Source organism: Myotis davidii, unplaced genomic scaffold (genome assembly GCF_000327345.1).
Source record: "Myotis davidii unplaced genomic scaffold, ASM32734v1 scaffold59, whole genome shotgun sequence".
NCBI classification, from domain to species: domain Eukaryota; kingdom Metazoa; phylum Chordata; class Mammalia; order Chiroptera; family Vespertilionidae; genus Myotis; species Myotis davidii.
Genome location: NW_006293001.1, coordinates 3,419,755 through 3,439,564, shown reverse-complemented (window position 1 = coordinate 3,439,564; position 19,810 = coordinate 3,419,755). Strand labels below are relative to the sequence as shown.

General features: G+C 36.5%; 1 protein-coding gene and 1 pseudogene across 1 annotated transcript in view; one reads left to right on the top strand and one right to left on the bottom strand.

Annotated features, from left to right (window-relative positions):
- KCNH7 (potassium voltage-gated channel subfamily H member 7) overlaps positions 1-19,810 on the top strand; it is a 400,430-nt gene that overhangs the window by 167,032 nt on the left and 213,588 nt on the right. The window lies entirely within an intron of this gene.
- Positions 4,039-6,568, bottom strand: LOC102765135 (annotated as a pseudogene).

Here is a 19,810-nt window from a genome sequence, read left to right as displayed (position 1 = left end):
TAATAAATTTCAAATTAATTTTCATACAAGGCGCGAGGTTCAGGTCAAGTTTTTTTGTTTGTTTGGTTGGTTAGTTTTCTGCCTGTGGGTGGGATGCCCCATTACTCCAGCTCCATTTGTTGAAAACTTTACCTTTCCTCCACTGAATTGCTTCTGCATCTGTGTAAGAAATAACTGGGGGGTTGCTCAGCTGGTGTTGCTCAGTGGTTGAGCATAGACCCACGAACCAGGAGGTCACTGGTTTGATTCCCAAGGCACATGTCCAGATTTAGATGTTTGGTGACGTGTAATATCTCTTATGTCTCTTCCACTAACGTAAGATAATAAAAGGAATAGTCAACAAAGCAGATACTTACTAGTACCTGGCAAGCTACAGAGGACTTAATCCCTCAACTCACAAGCTCTGCTCAAGGAGATAAGAGGACCACCTTACATAAAGGAAGAATTGATTGGTGAAGAGAGAAGCCATAAATGTGAGATGTCTCCAAATAAAAAAATAAGGATGGGGTTCTTCCTAATCATATATGTGAAATGGGATACTATTGACTGTCAGAGACCAGAACAGAAGGCACAGAGGAAGTACATTTTAATGTAGGCAAAGTGATAGGGATTGTGAGGAATGTCTCAGCATTGAGTCCTCTTGATTGAGGCCCTAATTAATTACCTAAAACAAAACGGACCCTTCCTGTATGATTCTTCAAGTAAGAAGAATGAAGGAAGGGGGTGGGGGGGAGGTAGACAGGTGGTCCTAGATTAGGAGTAGGAATCCTTTGTGGAAAAGTGGAGGGTTAAGAGTTAAATTGCAAGTGACAATGACAAGCTGTTACTCAGTAGTATGTGTCAGGCTGGCCTAGCAAAGCACAGTGCCAGACTTAGGACACTGGAGGAAAAGGAATTGAGTACCTCAAATAATTTGTAAACTAATCCAGTGGGATTGTTTGGTTCCATTCATTTCAATTGATGTATTGCTTCTATTTATATAAAGAAAAACTACCTAAAAAGCAAACTGACTATAGTCAGTTTATTAAAAATTACACTGGGCGATGTGGCATACTGAATTTTAATGTTCAGCCATTTGTTTGGCATTAAAATAAATCATCCAGGCCTGGAAACAAGAGAGAAATGTTTATCTAGACAGTGAGAAAAAGAGAATGTGAGAAACCAGCCAAGCTTGATTTTGCATGGATTAGAAAGCATGAGGAGTGTCCAGCAACCAGCAGGAAGCAGCAATCAACAGGATACTGGCTCTTTGGTTGATAGCACTTGGCAACAGCTGTAATAAATGTCCTACAAACAGAATGATTCAGGTAAAAACTGGAAAACATTCAGTGAATATCTTTCCTCAGAGGAAGATGAATGCTTTTTATACATTTAATCAGTTCTTCGTTTCTGTCCTTGGCTAAGATTCTGACTTATCCCTTATTTGATAATGCTGATTTTAGGCTGTCTTCAGGAAATAATGTTGCTTCATAAAATGCTCTCGTTGTCAATTAGGAAAATGTGCTAGATAAATACTAGGAAACATAAATTTGGAAAGGGACATTTTATGCATGGATTCTAAAATACCTAAAATCAAAGTAGGTGCAAAAAGGAAGCTCTAATTAAATGGACATGGCTCTTCCAGCAAAGGTGAAGTGACTTTTTGTTGTATTTTTTAAAGTGAAAAACAAAATTATTCTCATTAATTGGGAGAAAAGAGAGAGCCCACATACGAGGCATATTTGATAGCTTTTTATGGCAGCAAGATGTTTTCAAAAGCACTTTTAGCTTGTTGGTAAAAACTGATGGTTTTCTCTCACATAGCAAGAGAACAACAGCATTTTCCAGCAGCTGCTCAGAAGTGAGAAACTTCAAATGCATAAAGCAATAAAGGATCAGAGAGTTTTGGTGATAGTTTTATCAGTGGTTATTTTGTACAGAATGAAATGGGGGAATTCTCGGTCAAGATTTTCTATTTTTTCATTAGGTAACAAAGACTAAGATGTAAATAGATCACTCTTGACAACGTTATTATCTAAAAAGAATTAGTAGAAATTGTGACTCAAATGGCAAGGCAGCATGTCTGAGCCTGTGTAGGCGACTGTGAAATCAACACTAGGATTTGCAAAACTTTAAGGTCAAAATAAGGACTAAACTCATTGAATGTTAGGACAACAGATAATTCAGAGCACCCCAGATCAAGTTGGAATAGGCAACGATTATACATCTGTACAAGGAATGAGACCATAAAATGTATAGTATTTCCTTTTGGACCTATTATTATTATCCCCAAGAATGGTGATTCCATTGCATTTGTCTCCCACTATATTTTAAGAAACTTAAGGAAAGAGATTATGTCTTACCTATTTTTGTAAATTAAAGTCTAGCTGATTTCTTGGCATATAATGCATTTAAACATTCACTGAGAAAATTAAACTATAGAATAACTCCAAAATATGACTTCTATGTCAGATGTATTAAATCAACATTGTTCAATAGAGATTTCTATGATGGAAATTTTTGGCACTGCCCAATTTGATAGCTGCTAGCCACATATAGCTATTAAGCACTTGAAATATGGCCAATGCAACTAAGAACTTAATTATTAACTTTATTTTATTTTAAATAATTTAAATGTAAAATTAAATAGTCACATGTTGGACAGTGTGGTGCTACATTTTGCAAAAGAATAGAAGAAGCAGAAGGTGTTGGATATATAACCTGCTTTTTAAAATACTACTTGACTATTATCTGTTCCCCATCTCAATTTATCACCTTTCATCAAGTAAGAAATCCAAAAGAAAAATAAAATAATCTCATATATCAGGTTAGATAAATTTGACCAGTTGTTTCCTTGTTGATTTATCCATCTCATCACCATTGACTATGTGTCTATGGCAGAGCACAATGGAAGACACGAAGCACACAGACCCAAGTACTTAACCTTGGGTCAGTTAAGTACTTGCAGAGTATCTGGGTATGTTCCTTAAACCCCCTGAGTCTAGTCCCCTCTTCAGTGAAATGAGAAGTATACCCATTGATGGGTTGTTGGGAGGATTAAAGACTATTCTTTGTCCTTATTGCAATGCCTGATACATAAGAGATGGTAAATGCTATGACTTTTATTTTTCTTATCTTTTGTAAAAGAAAATAATTCATTCTTATTTAGTTAAATCTATCAGATTTTTTTTTTTTGCTTTATGATTGTTGGTTTCCATTTTATTTCGGAAGTCTTCCCCTACTTTTCAACTTCATTTTCATGATTATAAAATATTCTTCTCTATTTTTATCTAATATTTTGATATTTGTTGGGGGGGAGCATTCTTGACAAATTTTAAAACATCAAAAAACAAAAACAGGGAAGAAAAGACAAATTGATTTATTCCAGTCCAGGTTACTGGAGGACTTAAATTGTGTGCTGCACTGCATTCCCTGTTATTATCAGCACGACAAGGGAAGAATGTGTCCTAACAGCAGCAGCTCTGCCGAAAGCTTGCCCATGGCTACTGTGAGGCTTCCCAGCAGTCCGCACGTTCATCTTCTTCATTGTGTAGTTAATGAGGCCTTTCCCCTGTAGCAAATGGCTCCTTAACTCTAAATTCATTTTGTGCAAAGAGAAAAGAATTTGATATACTGATTATTCCTCATTGAAGCCATGACTTAAATCCTATCTCAGTATTTATCCTTATTTTCTGATTTAAAATAGAAAAAAATGGGTGGGGGGAGGCAATAGAAATTACACTGTAGGATATAAAGACTTTAAATTCTAGTCAGAGTTAAATCTATTTTAAAGGTCAACTGATGGTTTGAAGGAAACAAGGACATGGAGTCCGATGGAGACATATGCGAGTTGTCTCATTATTGGTTTCAATAATGCAGGATAACAATTCTCAACAACATTGGAGTCCACACTTGTTAGGGATGCTGTGTTGGACATGGGTAGGTAGAAGTCTGATGAAATGGGTTCTCTCCATGCCCCCATGATAAAGAAAGAAGGCTCCTGGTTTGATGGAAAAAGCAGCTCTGTTCCCAGGTGGTGTCTGCAGCGCACAGCTGAGTTTAGCAGTGGAATGGAGTGGAGAACTTGGGAGATACAGGCACAGTCAGAGGCAGGTCATGTGACTTTATCTCCACACCCTGGTATTTCCATATTGGGTTTGCCTTGTGCTTCAGTTCTTTCCATAGCCTGTCCAGCCCCATCTTCTGCTGCTCTTCCTCCTGCTGCCTGGCCTCCTCCAACTGCTGGTCTCTGGTCTTTTACCACAGACATTTTCTCCTCCTGCTCTTGCAGCTCCTTGGCTCTCTTCTCAATGACCAGATAAAAAGGTTCCGGAACTAGAGAACCAAAAAGTTCCCCAGCAATGGACTTTTTCTCTTTCTTGGGAGCAAAGGGCTCCTGGAAGATGATGATGCGTGAACAAGTCTTGAAGCAAGTTGCTTCTTCCTGCTCTCCAGTTCTTCCTCCAGCTGGTGCTTCCAGGTCTGTGCCTTCACAGCACCTTTTGTCTGTCTCCTAGCAAAAAAGCTCAATCAGGGTTTCCCTCTTCACGTTCTTCTCTGGCAGGTTAACGGTGTTAAAATGAGGCTAAGAAAGTGCCTTGAACTCGGGCACCTCCCCTTTCTGCAGTTATTTTCTTCTCCTTCCATAACTGACGTTCTTTGTTTGAAGACTCAAAAGAGAAAGGGCATATTTCCACAGTTTTTGCCTCTGGGATATGGGGCTTAAAAGGCTCCCCAAAATGTGATAGGGGTTGAGCTCTTATCACTACCAGCTCCTCTTCCTCCTGGGCATTCAGATTCTGTTCTTTAATGGAAAGGCCAGTGACTTGGGGGCAGTGACTGGAAATACATTGTTTTCAGGAACATCCACAGGATCTTTGAAAATCTTAGTCAGGCAAGGTTTGGAATGAAATTCAAAGTGTTCTTCTGACTTCTTCTTTGACTTAAAATCCTGGATTCTTTTCTTAATTTCCAAATCAAAGTCAATGGGCTGGGGGTGTGGCTTCACAGGTGGTTTCTTGGACAAGATAGGCCCACCTTCAAGAATTCCGAGATCAAGTTCCCATGCTTTGAATTTATATTGTTGCAGTTTCTCAAGGTCCTCGGCCTCCTGATCTGCTGCACTTTTGCAGGTCACAGGAGTCAGTGGTCTCCTTGCAAGCTGTTTGGTTTGCAACACAGGAGTCTGTGGGTCTCTGGAAATCTTGGCCACAGCAGATTGGGGGGGTAGCAAAGTAAGATCCTCCTTCTTGCTCCTCAAATGATATATATTAGAGGTTCATTTATAGAAGGATTTGACCTGCTGTGTAAAAGGCACATAGGAACGAACTGTTTCACCAAGAGTAATTTTCTATCTTTGGGACAGGTTGAAAGACTATAATGGTGCATCCTTTGGTCACTTGGACAGGAAATAGAGGGGCGCTCTTACAATTCTGATGTAAAGTTCACTTTCTGAAATTATATATATTATGTCAGAGAAGAAGGAAGACAGAGAGAGAGATAAATAAAAAAGTTCATTTCCTAATACACCGCCTTGTTCATAGGATGTTCTTTTTTTTATATATTTTATTGATTTTTTACAGAGAGAAAGGGAGAGAGATAGAGAGTCAGAAACATCGATGAGAGAGAGACATCGATCAGCCGCCTCCTGCACATCCCCCACTGGGGATGTGCCCGCAACCCAGGTACATGCCCTTGACCGGAATCGAACCTGGGTCCCCTCAGTCCGCAGGCCGACGCTCTATCCACTGAGCCAAACCGGTTTTGGCCATAGGATGTTCTTTGATTCACTCTCTGTGCATAAGTGGAAGTCAGCTGATTGCTTACCTGGCTCACTGATTTCTTCACAGGTTTCCCTGCTATGGCAAGAGCAAGTTTCTTGAATTCTTCATTATTTTTTCTGCATCTCCATCACCTTCTTCTATATTTTCATGCTCTTGCTCCTCAGCACTTTTTAGAATTGTTTGCCTCACAGGTGACATACAAGGCACAGTATGTCTGTCCTTGGCTCTCTCTGGGGAAGACTCATTCTTTCCAAAAGTATCTTGATGAGCACTACTACCCTCCTCTTCTGGCTTCTTTGTATATTTAGAGACTTTCATTCTTCTGGAGGTGGAATTTCACTGGTGATTATTGGAATTACACATTTTTACATGGCATAGGCATAGTGTTCATTTTTACATGGTGTTTTCCTTTGTGTGCCAAATCCTTCTCAGCAGAGAGTCTAACATATCGCCTCTGAGGCTGGGTTGGAGTATTTCTTGAGATGGTTCTCTTGACCTCGAGGGAAGGACAAGCATTTGGAGAAATTGACTGTTGTACCAGATTTCCTTTTTCAGACTCTTTGTAATAAGTGTTGTCAATTGGTCTCAAAGGTGTGACAATAGCTTTCTGAGGATTTGTCTTTCTCAAAGGAGTTTTGTCCTGAAAAAGCCCTGCCCTGTTTTCCCGGGGAAACTTATTCTCCAACTAGGCCTCCTCTTCAAAACAAGAGTCTATCTTTGGGGGATCTTTCTCATCATTCAAAGATGTAAAACTGATGAAGTCCATGGGGAGCATCATTGAAATAAGAAGCTTTAACTTGTGACATTGTCCCTACCTGTGGTTTAATCTGCTAGTCCAATAAAAGTCTCAATATACTTTCACCTCTCTTCTGAAATCTAGAAGTCTAGCAGGCACTTCTTATCAAGAACTTCTCAGCTGCAACAGTGGCGTGCCCATAGAACTGCAATGGGATTCAGTCAGTGCTGTTGAAAATTTGAACCCAGGCTCTCCAGTCCTAATATTTTGATTTTTAATCCATATAAAATCTGATAGCATAGAGCACTATAGATGATCTAATTTTATTTCATTTTAAATGATTAACTGATTGTCACAACACTATTTCTTGAATAGTCTATCCTTTCCAAAAAGATTTCAATGCCATTTATTCAAGCTAATTAATATTTATTCAGATGTATTTTTCTGGAGCCTATAGTATTGAGATTTTGATTGGAATTGCTTTAACTTTATAGATTAATTTGAGAAGAAAATGACTTTCTAAATCAACTGAGTATTTAAATCTGAAGGTGATATATTTCTCTAATTATTGAGTTATTTTTAGCATTGCACATTCAATAAGCTTGGAATTTTCTTCAGATAGTCATCATGCATTCCTTTTTCAATTTATTCTCAATAATTTGTTTTTGTTATTGTTGGTATTACAAATTATATTATTTTTGCCATTATATCTTCTAATTGGTGTTTCTGCTTTATAAAAAATCCATTGAGCTTGGGGAACTTACTATCTTGCTGAATAATTTTATTACTTCCATTAATTTTCACTTGATTTACATGAATTTTCCTCTTAGATCATCTTATCAACTACAAGTCAGAGGGGTTTCTGGAAATAGCTTGCTGCCCTAAAAGCTATAAAAGATCCCCCCATGTGAGCTCTCTCTTTACCCACCATTAGTAAGAGTAATTTTATTTTTCACTTTAAAAAGTACAACAGAAACTCACTTCACTTTTGCTGGAAGAGCCATGCCCATTTCAAGAGCTTCCTTTTTGCTCCTACTTTGATTCTTTGATTTCTGGTATTTTAGAATCTGTACACAAATTGTCTTCTTTCCAAATTGATTTTTATAGTATTTATTTAATACATATTCCCATTGTATCAATGAAGTAGTGAAAGTGTAATCATGTGGAACACTCGCCAGAGCTCTTGCATGAGGGTATTTTTCCTATGCAGCAGCCCATTGGTGAAACAGGCAAGTCATCTAATATTTGGAAGCCTGAAGGAATGTGTGTGTACGCATGCATGTAGCTTGATTTTATATATCACTAATTCATCATTCTTTATTTTTATGCAATTTGATGCTTTCAATAAAAACTATGACATTATACATATGAGACTTCCTTAAATTGCATGGTCAATAAATCAGTCCTTCTTTTGATTAACAATTTCTGAACATCCAGTATGAACAAGTCATACTACACTTTGAGACTGCAAAGGAAAAAAGCTATAGTTTCTACTCTCAAAGAATTTACTCACTATAAAAATTCCATGTGACTCTATCCTGGCAATCAATGAAGTGACAGATGCCATGGCCAGATTATTCCTGAGTCCAAGCCAACCACTCAGCCACCACTGGTTCCTTAGTAGTTCCAAATCCAAGACATTAAAATGTTATTATACAATGAAATATCAAAACCACTGGTAGTCTCATATCCTTCAGGTTTTACTTTATTAACAAATATTTAGCTATGAATTTCAAATCATTTCTATAGACTATGTAGTATGTAGTACATAGTCTCCTCTCTCACTTCACCCACCACTCAGTCTATATCTTTTTATTTTAGCTCCTACCTCTACCTTTCATGATAAATTATTTCCTTTTGTAAACTATTCAATGTAAACTATTTAATGTAATTCCAAATATTGTAGTTCTTTCTTCTACTATCCTCATGTATAAAAGAATACTAGAAAGTTAAACAACAAAACCCTGTGGGGTGGAGTAGAGCTTGAATATTCAATTTTTTTCTGGCTACCCAATTCTACTTTTTAAATCATGTAATAGGTATAAAACACTTTTTTCCCCTTTGGAAAGAAATCTTGCTGCCTGGGGCCTGATTCTATCTAAAGCAGCTATACCTCTAAAAGTTTTCATTCCTCACCAGTCCCTCACCCCGCTACTAACTTCTACTTGCCTAAAGTGAGAAAATAATAACAGGCAACAGTTGTTGAATACTTATCATGTGCCAGCTAAAATTCCAAATGCTTTGTCTACATTTACTAATTTAATCTTTACAACATTGCTATGAGGCACCACTTTTTTTTTCTTTTATAGATGAGGAAACAAAGGTCCCACGGGGTTAAGTAAATTGTCCAAGGCATTTGCCTAGTACAGAACAAAGCCAGGATTTGTACTCAGGGAAGTAAACTTAACAGTTACACATTTAAACACCAGGCCACTTAAAATAATCTGTAACTTGCTTTGGTATAATGAAATGAATCATTATGCAACTCACAACGAAATTAGAGAAGTTTAGGAGAAAAGCTTTAAAAATTGGTAAAAGAGCCCAGCTGGCATGGCTCAGTGGTTGAGCATGGACCTATGAACCAGGAAGGTCATGGTTCAATTCCCAATCAGGGCACATGTCTGGGTTGCGGGCTCGATCCCCACTGTGGGGCAGCCGATCAATGATTCTCTCTCATCATTGGTGTTTCTATCTCTCTATTTCACTTCCTTCCTTTCTGAAATCAATATATATATATATATTGGTAAGGTTATCATGTAGGGAGTTACCAAAGAAGATTAAAATTTCTTTTTTTCTGGGAAGATGTTTATGATAGCAGTCCATAAAAATAATGAAAGATATAGTTAAAATAAATAAATACTTGTCTACTTAATTTTGGAATATCAGAATTTAAAGAGGACTTTGGAAATTTTGAGAGGTGACAATGTATAAATAAAAGGAGGGCACTGCATGGTAGCAAATGATAGCAAACCAGGTTTTACACTATGCATTTATAAGGGTGATAACTTCCCACTTTTCAAATGAAGAACAGATCTGTATGGAATAGAGAATGAAATCTTCATTTCTCTGATCCTACAGTCCTTACTCCTAATCCTGTTCTCCTGCCTCTCATAGACTCCTGAAATTACTGGGTCAAAGATAATGTTATTACCATCTACATAGTATAAACTTGATGCATTCACCTTCAAAGAATTTATAAATTTTAGGTCATTTATCACAGCCTCATAAGGTACTACTATCTCTATTTTACAGTAAAATGAGGTACACGGAGATTATATAATTAGCTCATGATATGACTGACTCGTAGAGCTGGGCTTCAAACCCTGGTAGTCGAGCTCCAGAATCCAGGTTGCTAACCTCTACACTAATGAGTGTTTTTCAGTGTGTGTTCACAGTATTAATAAGCCATACATAAAAAGCAGTTCTGTAGTCAAACCAGTTTATTTTTGTCAACACATCAGATGCTTTAATAAGAAAATGTTTAATATAAAGCTTACTCTGTAAATTATCATCAAGGTTAAATGACATAATATTGCTACCACTCAACAATTTTAGATTTATAAAAATGGAAAGAAGAGACAGGTTATGGTATGCAGTATCTCTAAGCAAATGATTCAATGACATATACACATTTTAGAAAATCTTAATGTAGTAACTTGTAAGTAATTGAAAATACTTCTAAAAAAATTGGAGATATGGGAAGACATCTTGAATTTTTCTAGGATAACATTATGGAAAATCACTATGCCCTAGTACCAATAACCCCTCATCAAATACAAAATACAGAGCTAGGTAATCCATTCGTTTGTTTTATAACTTGCCTTACCAAAATCTTTATTTAACCATATTATATATCCCACCCATCTCAGCCATAAATAATTCATATATTTCTCCTTAAAGACGTCCGTTTACTTGCTCTCCCATCTTTGGACTAGTGTTTTTCACTAATGATTAGGATCACAGGATTAAAATGCAAAAATACTCTCCTTATACATCTTTGTTTTACAGAATAGAATCTACAGAACAATAACAAAAATCTATGAAACAAAATGTATTTGAGGCAAAGCCAAGACTCAAAGCACAATTTATATACCAGTCCTCTTTGTTTATGAACCACATACCTGATAGCTTTTGATTTTCTGGGCATCTGTAATTAGGACTTTTTTTTTTAGATCCACAGCCAGGCTTTATGACCAACTACTGGCTCTTAGTGGAACATACACAAATATAAATTGGAGAATTTACTATTGCAGTCCAGAAGTCTAGACATTAAGAGACAAAATCTCAGATCTAGATGAAAACACAAAGATCAATCTCATTTTTCACCCCATTTCCAATAAAGAATGAAATTGAAACCAAAGGACGTACTGAAGCTTCTTTTGACACAGTTATTTAATGTAATTATCCTGTGTTAAGAATCAACTAATTTAACTTCATTTGACAGCTGCCAGACTTCAAAGACTATTTGATGACACTTACTATTGATTTGCAATAAAAGAATTCCAATGTAGTTGTGTTAGGCCCAAAGAAACCATCCTGTTCTGTACATCCCATTGTGACCTGGTGGCCGGTATGCTTTCCCCTTCCCTCACTGGCTCACGAAACCAGAGCCTGAATATCATCACGGGACATTACAGGATGGTACTGACCTACTTTTTCTTTATATTTTTTAATTTAAAATGTTTAATGTTGATACTATTGCAGATGTCCCTCATTCCACAGCCTTTGCTCACCTCCACCTACCCTTGCCTTCCCCTCCCTTGGCCTTCACCCCACTATTGGCCCTGTCTATGGGGTATGCATTTGTGTCATTTAGGTAATCCCTTCACCTTCTTTATTGCCCCCCGCCAGTCTGTTCCAGGTACTTATGTTTCTGGTTCCATTTTGTTGACCCAATTTTGACACTCCTTCCCCACCCTGTGGTGTGTTTTATGAAGGCAGAGCTGATCACTCGTCAGCATGGCATTACTCCTATGAGCAGCTGACACGGGAATATTGTATATTTGACAATTAAGCATAAGAATGGCAGTTAATTTATTTAGCAGTTTAATTTAAGCTTCTCTGCAGTTTCTAAAAGTAAGTTGGAGAATGAATAGAACAGAATGTTCTCATTTTGCAGAAATAGAATAGCAAAGCATAAACGAAGAGAGAGATTAGACTGAATATTATTTTCAGAGATTCATATGAGAAGTTGCAAGAGGAAAATACCCTATAATAGCAATTTTATCTTTTGGTATTTTGGTGACTCCTCTAATAAAAGAGATATTTGTGCTATGCATGTAATTAATGATGCAGCAAATAATACAAAATGATTAATGAATGCAACTAAATGAACTATCTCTATTGGATTAAAATAAAAGTTAATGGCTACTTTAACTGAACAACTGCTTATGAAAAATATCTGCCTCTGGAGAAATTTAACCAGCTGATAATATTTAATCTTTTGTTTTTCTATATACTAGTATGTAAACACCAACACAGGGTAAGTACTGAATATGTACTTATTAAATTGATTTGAAGTCTGTAAATTAAATATATATGTAGATAGTAACTATGTGTGGTTTTACACAGTCACATAGTTAATAGTGTGTAATCAGTTATAAAAATAAATGTATTAAGCACAAATTATTTTCAAATTTCCTAACACTTATATGTAGGATATTACGCCTGTAAAAAGGTTCCAGTCTCTTCCCCCACTTTAAACACACAGTGAGATAAGTTCATGAATTCCTAAGTGTGACAGAGCTAAGGAGCATTGTCAGTTGAGAGAGATGTCTGTGCCCTCCTGGTATTCATTAGATACAAGGTTATTGCCAGCAGGAGCACACAATTAGGGTCTTCCATGCCATGCATCACCCTTACATGTACTCTGACTTTAATGATGCTCTCACCCAGGATTTGAAGCAGAGGATAAAACAAGAAATCACAAAATACAATTGTAGCTTTGCCTCTACAGAAGCGACAAGGTTAAAAATTATCAATATCCTGTGGGAGTAACTAAAAAAATGTTTAAACAGAACAATACACATACAAATATATGTGAAATGGAAGAAAGAATGAGATAAGTTCATTGATAGAGGCATTTGGAAGGCAGAGAAAGAGGTTTGAGTTATTTCTGTTTAGACTGACCATATGCCCCAATTGACTGGGGGCATTCCCAGTTTATGCCTTTTGTTCCAGCATAGTATGCAGTTTGAATAATACATTGTACTGAGGCTTGGTATTAGAGATTTCTTGTTTATTACTGAGCAAAGGAATTAAGTGGCAGAGACTTGTGACAGGAAGATTAGTCTATGATTTCTTGGCATCCAGAGCAATAGAGGCAAGAAAAATTGTGAACATGTTGCCCATTTGTATATACATGAGTTGACTGTTACTTAGAAAGTAGGACACAAATAATGAGGATCCGTAGTTTTATCAGAGGTGTAATCAACAGAATATTAAAATTATTTAAAATAAGTCATGGTGGAAAAGGATCTTAAAAGCAGACATAAGTTATAAGTCTAGACAAATTGAGAAATGTCATTGTCTATAATAGGGATGAAATGTTAGAAGAAAAATATTTCAAAGAATAACTAAGGAGCCCACTATCTAAAATACTTTTTTCGGGGTCAAAGGCAAGCCAATAAAGTTGTTTTATCTTATAATAATCAACAAAGGTCTAGAGAAACAGGAAATATATATTTGAAATCATCAGCATATAGATGATTTTGCATGGATGTTAAAATTTCTGGACCAAGTTGACATTCAAACCGCTAGAAGGGACCTTAGAGGTCATAGAGTCCCACTTCTCCACTAATACCGTCTGACATGATATCCAATCTCTCTATATATATCTGTACATCTATCCCTCTGTCTATCTTAGAGAACACATAATGATGTAATGCAAGATCGGCTAACTATAAGCAGTGGATCTGGAGACTGACCATAGGTCTCCCAGGGCTTTGGACTCGGTGCTCCATTCTAATTTAGCTGCCTCCATACAACAAGTTGTGGTAAAATACCAAAAGCTTAAAGGTTGATAACTAATAATACTTCTGTCCCTTTAAAAGGGTATAAAGATAAATAAAGTGTGAGACTAAATAGTAACAATTAGATTTCCGAGCTATATGCTGTGAAATACGTTGTCTTAATTACTGTAGAGCATCTTCCAGGATGTGGAGATTAACTTTAAAGTCTTTAGTTGTCAGCAAATACCAAAGAGGAAAAAAGAATGATTTCCTCAAAGATAAGAATATACATTGGCTTATCTATTAAAAGGATCCCTTTGGGGAAAGAACATAATTGTCTTTATTTAGTTCTGAGGTTGTGCTGTCACAGAGGAAAGCATTAATAGATTAGCTGTCATGTGGCATTGATTTTGGAGGGTTTTCTAGAGGGAGACAGGAGAAGAGATTTGGCTCTTTGGAAGAATTGTGTATTCTGGAATAGATCTAATTCTGCTTGTTGTTACTTTTTTGGGAGAATTATAAAATATAATAATTAATTCCCCTCAAAGAGCTTTTCAGTATTGCCCTTGGTCTTTTGTCCTGATGGCCCATAGGATATACTCAGTTAAAGAAATTTTGATATTTTCTAATTTAGTCCTTATTTTCCTAGCAATGTTTTTTTCAGACCTTCTTATTTGTTTGGAGAATATCTTAATAAACTGGAGTCTGTTGTATTTATTAAGGTGGATAATTTTTAAGTAACTTTTTGCTTTCTATAGTTAGTAAATAAATAGCCCCATGTACCTCTTGACACACAATTATTAATGAAGAGTAGGTGAATGAATGGATAGAAAGATGAGGTATACATTCAACAAAAGCTGGCCAAGACTGTATCTTTAAGGACAGGGTCTTTCTTCACTTGCATCTTTGTATCCCTAAGAGTGCCTGGAAGAGAGATTTACGATGATAGAATTTTAACAAATATTGCTGAAAGAATGAACCAAAACATGCATGAATGAATATGATAATGAGCCCTAACACCACTGCCTGGTCTCTTTTTTTTAATCTAGCTCTTCATGCTTTCCCATTAGCTAATCTATATAATAATGGAACTTAAAATCAGTTTGCTGTGCTGGACAGCTTTTCATACCTCCTTTAGTGCATATAGGAGAGAATCACTGACATTTATTAAGCTACATCAGTTAGTTTGAGAGAAGATTCAATTGATTCATCAATCCATTAGTATCTGCCATTATAAACTCAGATTTTTATAGAACACAAGTAATGAAAAAAATACCAAAAACTTTTAAACCAAATGTGGTAGTTTATGAAAGATTAGAGTTTGAAAAATAAGATGGACTATTTTGTCTTCCCAAAGTAAAATTGGACATTGTTTTATTTTCAAAGCAGTATTTGACTTTTTTAAAATGAATGCTTTCTTTGTATATATTTAAACTAAACTTTTATGTCAGTCAGCTCATGTGTATATCAGTGTATGCGCCCTCTAAAATTATCTTTAAGATGTGGATCTTATAAATAATTAGTTAATTTCACGACATTGTAGAATCTGTGTTAGACATTCAGTACTATGCGTGTAGAGGAGGAAAAAGTTTTCCTTGACCCTCTAGGGCCCCTGCCTGGGTCTGAAAATTAGACTGACAAAGATAGCTTAACAGGAGAAAAGCACACACTTTATTTACTTTAACTTTTATGTTACAGGGAGCCTTCATAAGGAAACAAAGACCAAAAGAAATGGTTAAATCTGAGTATTTTACAACTAGGCTTGAGGAAGAGTGGAAAGAGGTGATAAAGCAAAAGGAAGGAGCTGTGTGGTAAATGGCAGGGAAGTGGGAGCGAAGAGAGGGGTTGTTCGAAGGCCGGCTCCTTCAGAGTCTTCTGTGTCCCGTTGTCTTCAGAGGTAAAGACGCTCCTATCCTCGGGGTGGAGGGAGGGCATTTCTCACATGAGGGGTTATGACTTGCTTCAGTGGAAGGTCATAAAGTCCTTTCTGCATAAGTCATTTCTCAAATTCCTTCAGCTTGAAATTTTCCATATACAAAGCTGTCAGATATTGGGGTAGTATGTCCTGAACCATGTCAAGGATTAGAGACTACCCTGGTTTTCTCTCTCCTAGTTATACTGCCTCCAAGAGCAGCTGAGCATTTCTCATTTACAAAATAAAGGCCTGAGGCTAAATAATAGGAAAAGAGGTAGGTAAAAATTTTGTACCTGCAGTAATCTACAAATGCATGACCTTATAATAATTTTACTATTATTATGATATGTTTACTTAGAAAGATACAATCAATCTTTTCTCTCTTTATTATCCTGCTAAATAGGATAAATTAATTATATACATCTCTTCACTAAAGCTAGATTTATCTAGGAATATTTTCATTCATTTATTCTTTTATTTTTTTCTTAAATGAAAAAACATAAATGTTAAAAAGCTCCCCAAATTTTAGGTTTGTGATTATCAGAATTAAGAAGCTAAAATTATAGAATTGTTAAAAGTATTCTTGCCGAACCGGTTTGGCTCAGTGGATAGAGCGTTGGCCTGCGGACTGAAGGGTCCCAGGTTCAATTCCGGTAAAGGGCATGTACCTTGGTTGAGGGCACATCCCCAGTGGGGGATGTGCAGGAGGCAGCTGATCAATGTTTCTCTCTCATCGATGTTTCTAACTCTCTATCCCTCTCCCTTCTTCTCTCTGTAAAAAATCAATAAAATATATTTTTTTAAAAAAGTATTCTAAATGGAATATTATTTTAATAAATGCAGATTTTTCTTCTTATTTATAAATTGGATTTTATAGTTACTTCTACAGATTTTATTTAGCATTAATTCACATTAAATTTGAAAAGTTTGTAATTTTTTGTACGTGAGTAACCAATTTAACCCATTAGAAATGTTACACTAATAATTGTGAGGCAAGTATTCCTGAAACAATTTCTGTACATCTGATTTGTGACCAATATTAAAGTGCTCTGAAGAATCCTAACTCCAGCTCTTTTTGCATTTTTCTCAGTCTTTCTCTTTATTCTGCTATCATCTGACTCAGTGGAACCTCTGTTGGAGACCTGTTGCTTTGGTTTTTCTAAATCCTTAAAGCCAAAGACATTAGTGTTTATTGCACTCTGTCTGGCTTTTCCAATTACACCGTTAACTGACTCGCTGACTCTCAATGCTCCCCAACCTTACGCTCCACCTTCCCAGCACTGAACAGATATAGAGCCCAAGAAACACAGTTACAGAAATAAAAGAACACAAACTTGCATAACCTGAAAGCCACCCTGCGGTAATAGGTGGGGAAACTGAATTTTTCTCTTTAGAATGAATCCCTATATTTTAAAGCAGAAAAGTCAATGGCATTGTGTCAAAGAAATAGAGTACTTTCTTTTTAAAAAAATTATAATTTTATTGATTTCACAGAGGAAGGGAGAGATAGAAAATAATAACATCAATGATGAGAAAGAAACATTGGTAGGCTGCCTCCTTGCTTGCCCCCTACTGGGGATTGAGCCAGAAACCTGGGCATGTGCCATAACCCAGAATCAAACCATAACCTCCTGGCTCATAGGTTGGTGCTCAACCACTGAGCCAATCCAGCTGGGCTAGGGTACTTTTTCTAAGTAGAAATAAGTTTTCATTGTAATATAAATTGTACAAGTGCTTAGAACATTGTATATTTTCCCCATGTTAAAAAGAAACCTAGGGCATAGGTCAACTCTAAAGACTTACAGAATTTGATTACTGGACTACCTTTTCATTCTCACCCACACCAACCTCATGTAACAAAGGTGAGATTGAGGCTGAATACAAATCTTCTATAAGGACAAAAAGGCCAGCAAAATTGATGCTGTAGGAAGACTTGGAGGAATTTAGACACCCTACAGTCTGATTTGCTCATTTTCCAAATCAGAAAACCAAGATCCTAGAGGTTTAAAGTGATATTTTACCAAAACCCTACAACTAGGTGGTGACACACGTGAATAATAATCCAATTTTCTGAAATTCATTAATTATCTCCTCCACCAGAGCTGATTCATTAGTGTGATTACTTTTCACTTAAGAGATTAAGCATTCCAAGTCTTGTCTTAAAGAATCTAGATGAGGAGGGCTATGCCATCCACTCCATATCAGCCCCTACATAGGTTGGCATATAAGGAACACAGGGTTTAATATGTATGAGTTAGAATTAAATTGAGTGAAATTGAATTTCACTCTGTTATCCCCATGAGTTATAAACTGAACTTTGGAAATAAAGATCAGTCAAATCTGGATTGGTAGGCCATGCTCATCATAGCCAGTGCACAATGAGAATCTTTAACATATTTAAAGATTCCCTTATTTCCACTCTAGCAATGCTTTGGAATTGAAGGCAGTTTAGAAAACCGTAGTATTAGAAGATATTTCAGCAACTTTCCTATCTCTAATTTAGTATCTTCTAATTTAGTTTGAAGTAGGAAATCATTTTGTTAATTACTTCAAAACTAACTTATAATAAGCAATTTAGGAAAGAAGTTTCACTTTTTTAGCTAGTATATTCAAAGTATTGGTCATTTGCACATTTTTGCATGTGCATTCATAATTATAATTGCATTATAAACATTCTCCCAGAGCTAAATTTTTTGCTGATCACAATCTTAAAAAAATACATCTACTAACGCAATGAGATTTTAATAACCTCATTGTTTAAGTACTTTAACAAAAAATAAAATGACTCTAAATAACTCTGCATTATGAGAGTGCTGCATAAATGATAAATAATGATAATTAAATGTAAGATTGATAGATAATACTTGCTTGTGTGCAGAGTGGTGATATGATTCTTACTGTAGGATTATGACTTTGCCTTGCTATCTAACACTTAAGAACATTAATAAATGTTTTAAGCCTCAGGAGAATCAAACAAAGAATGTACAAGTTATCCTGACCTTGGAGGTAAACCCTCTATAGGTTTCAGCTGCTAAGTGAGCCCCTTGAGTGATTTATATTTAATGTCTTCTCTTTTATGTAAACAGTCAACAAAGAAAGGCAATTTCCTGTTTATTTACAATTATTATGTTTGTGTGCAATGTTTGAAGTGCCGAGTAAAAAAATTAAAAACATCTAGTAGTTAAGCTTGGACCCCAGTGTGGGAAGCATAGCACTTTCTTATGTTTATTAGAATCTTTATATAAAATCTCTGATGGACTCCAGGCTGCCTGCACACTGGGTCCTAGAAAACACTTGATTTGTTTAGGGGTAGGACTCAGGACAAGGGGTGTGAGTGACCAGAAGCTACAGGTAATATGCTAGCTTGAGATATTGACCACACATAATTTGAAGTTCTGTAACCTGTGAAAAACAAAATTATTCAAGTATGCTAGAGAATGGCAGATCTGAATGATTGCTGACAATTAAACCATATTGTTATAATTTTTAACTATCAACTTAAATATTTTTATCAATGTATCATTTTTCTTTATGCAATTTTAAACATACAAAAATATATAATTATTATAATTAGCACTTGAAATTGCTACCCAGCTGAAGAAGTATAATAATACAAATGGAGTTCAAGAACCCTCTCCAATAGCACTTCTTTCCTTCCCACCACCTAGAGGTAGTAACTATCCTATACTTGCTGCTCATTACTCCTGTACATGTTTTTATAATTCACTACAAATATGGGTATTTCGCAAGAAAACAAAGGATGATTTCTTTTTAAAAAAAAATATATTTTTATTGATTTCAGAGAGGAGAGGAGAGGGAGAGAGAGATAGATAGAAGCATCAAGGATGAGAGAGAATCATTGATTGGCTGCCTCCTGCATGCCCCACACTGGCAATCAAGCCCGAAAACTGGGCATGTGTCCTGACCTGGAATTGAACCAGGACCTCCTGGTTCATAGGTCGAGGCTCAATCACTGAGCCACACTGGCTGGGCATGTATTTTATAATACTATTATATGAGATGTATTCTATAAATTGCTTATTCCATTCATTATGTTTTTTTAATACTTGTCCACTTCGACACATTTACTTCTAGTTCATTCATTCACATCACTAAATATTATTAGATACTAGAGGCCCAGTGCACAAAAATTTGTGCACTCAGGGGGGAGGGGGGTCCCTCAGCCCGGCCTGTGCCCTCTCACAGTCTGGGACCCCTCTGGAGATAACGACCTGCTGGCTTAGGCCTGCTCCTGGGTGGCAGAGGGCAGGCCCAAACCCTAGGTGCAGCCCCTGATTGGGCTCAGAGCAGGGCCGATTGGTGAGTTGGGGCGCTGCCCCCTGTCATGCACAGAACAGGGCGGATTGGGAGGTTGAGATGCCTCCCTCAGTCACACTCAGGGTAGGGCCGATTGGAGGGTTGGGGCACTGCCCCCTGTCACACTTAA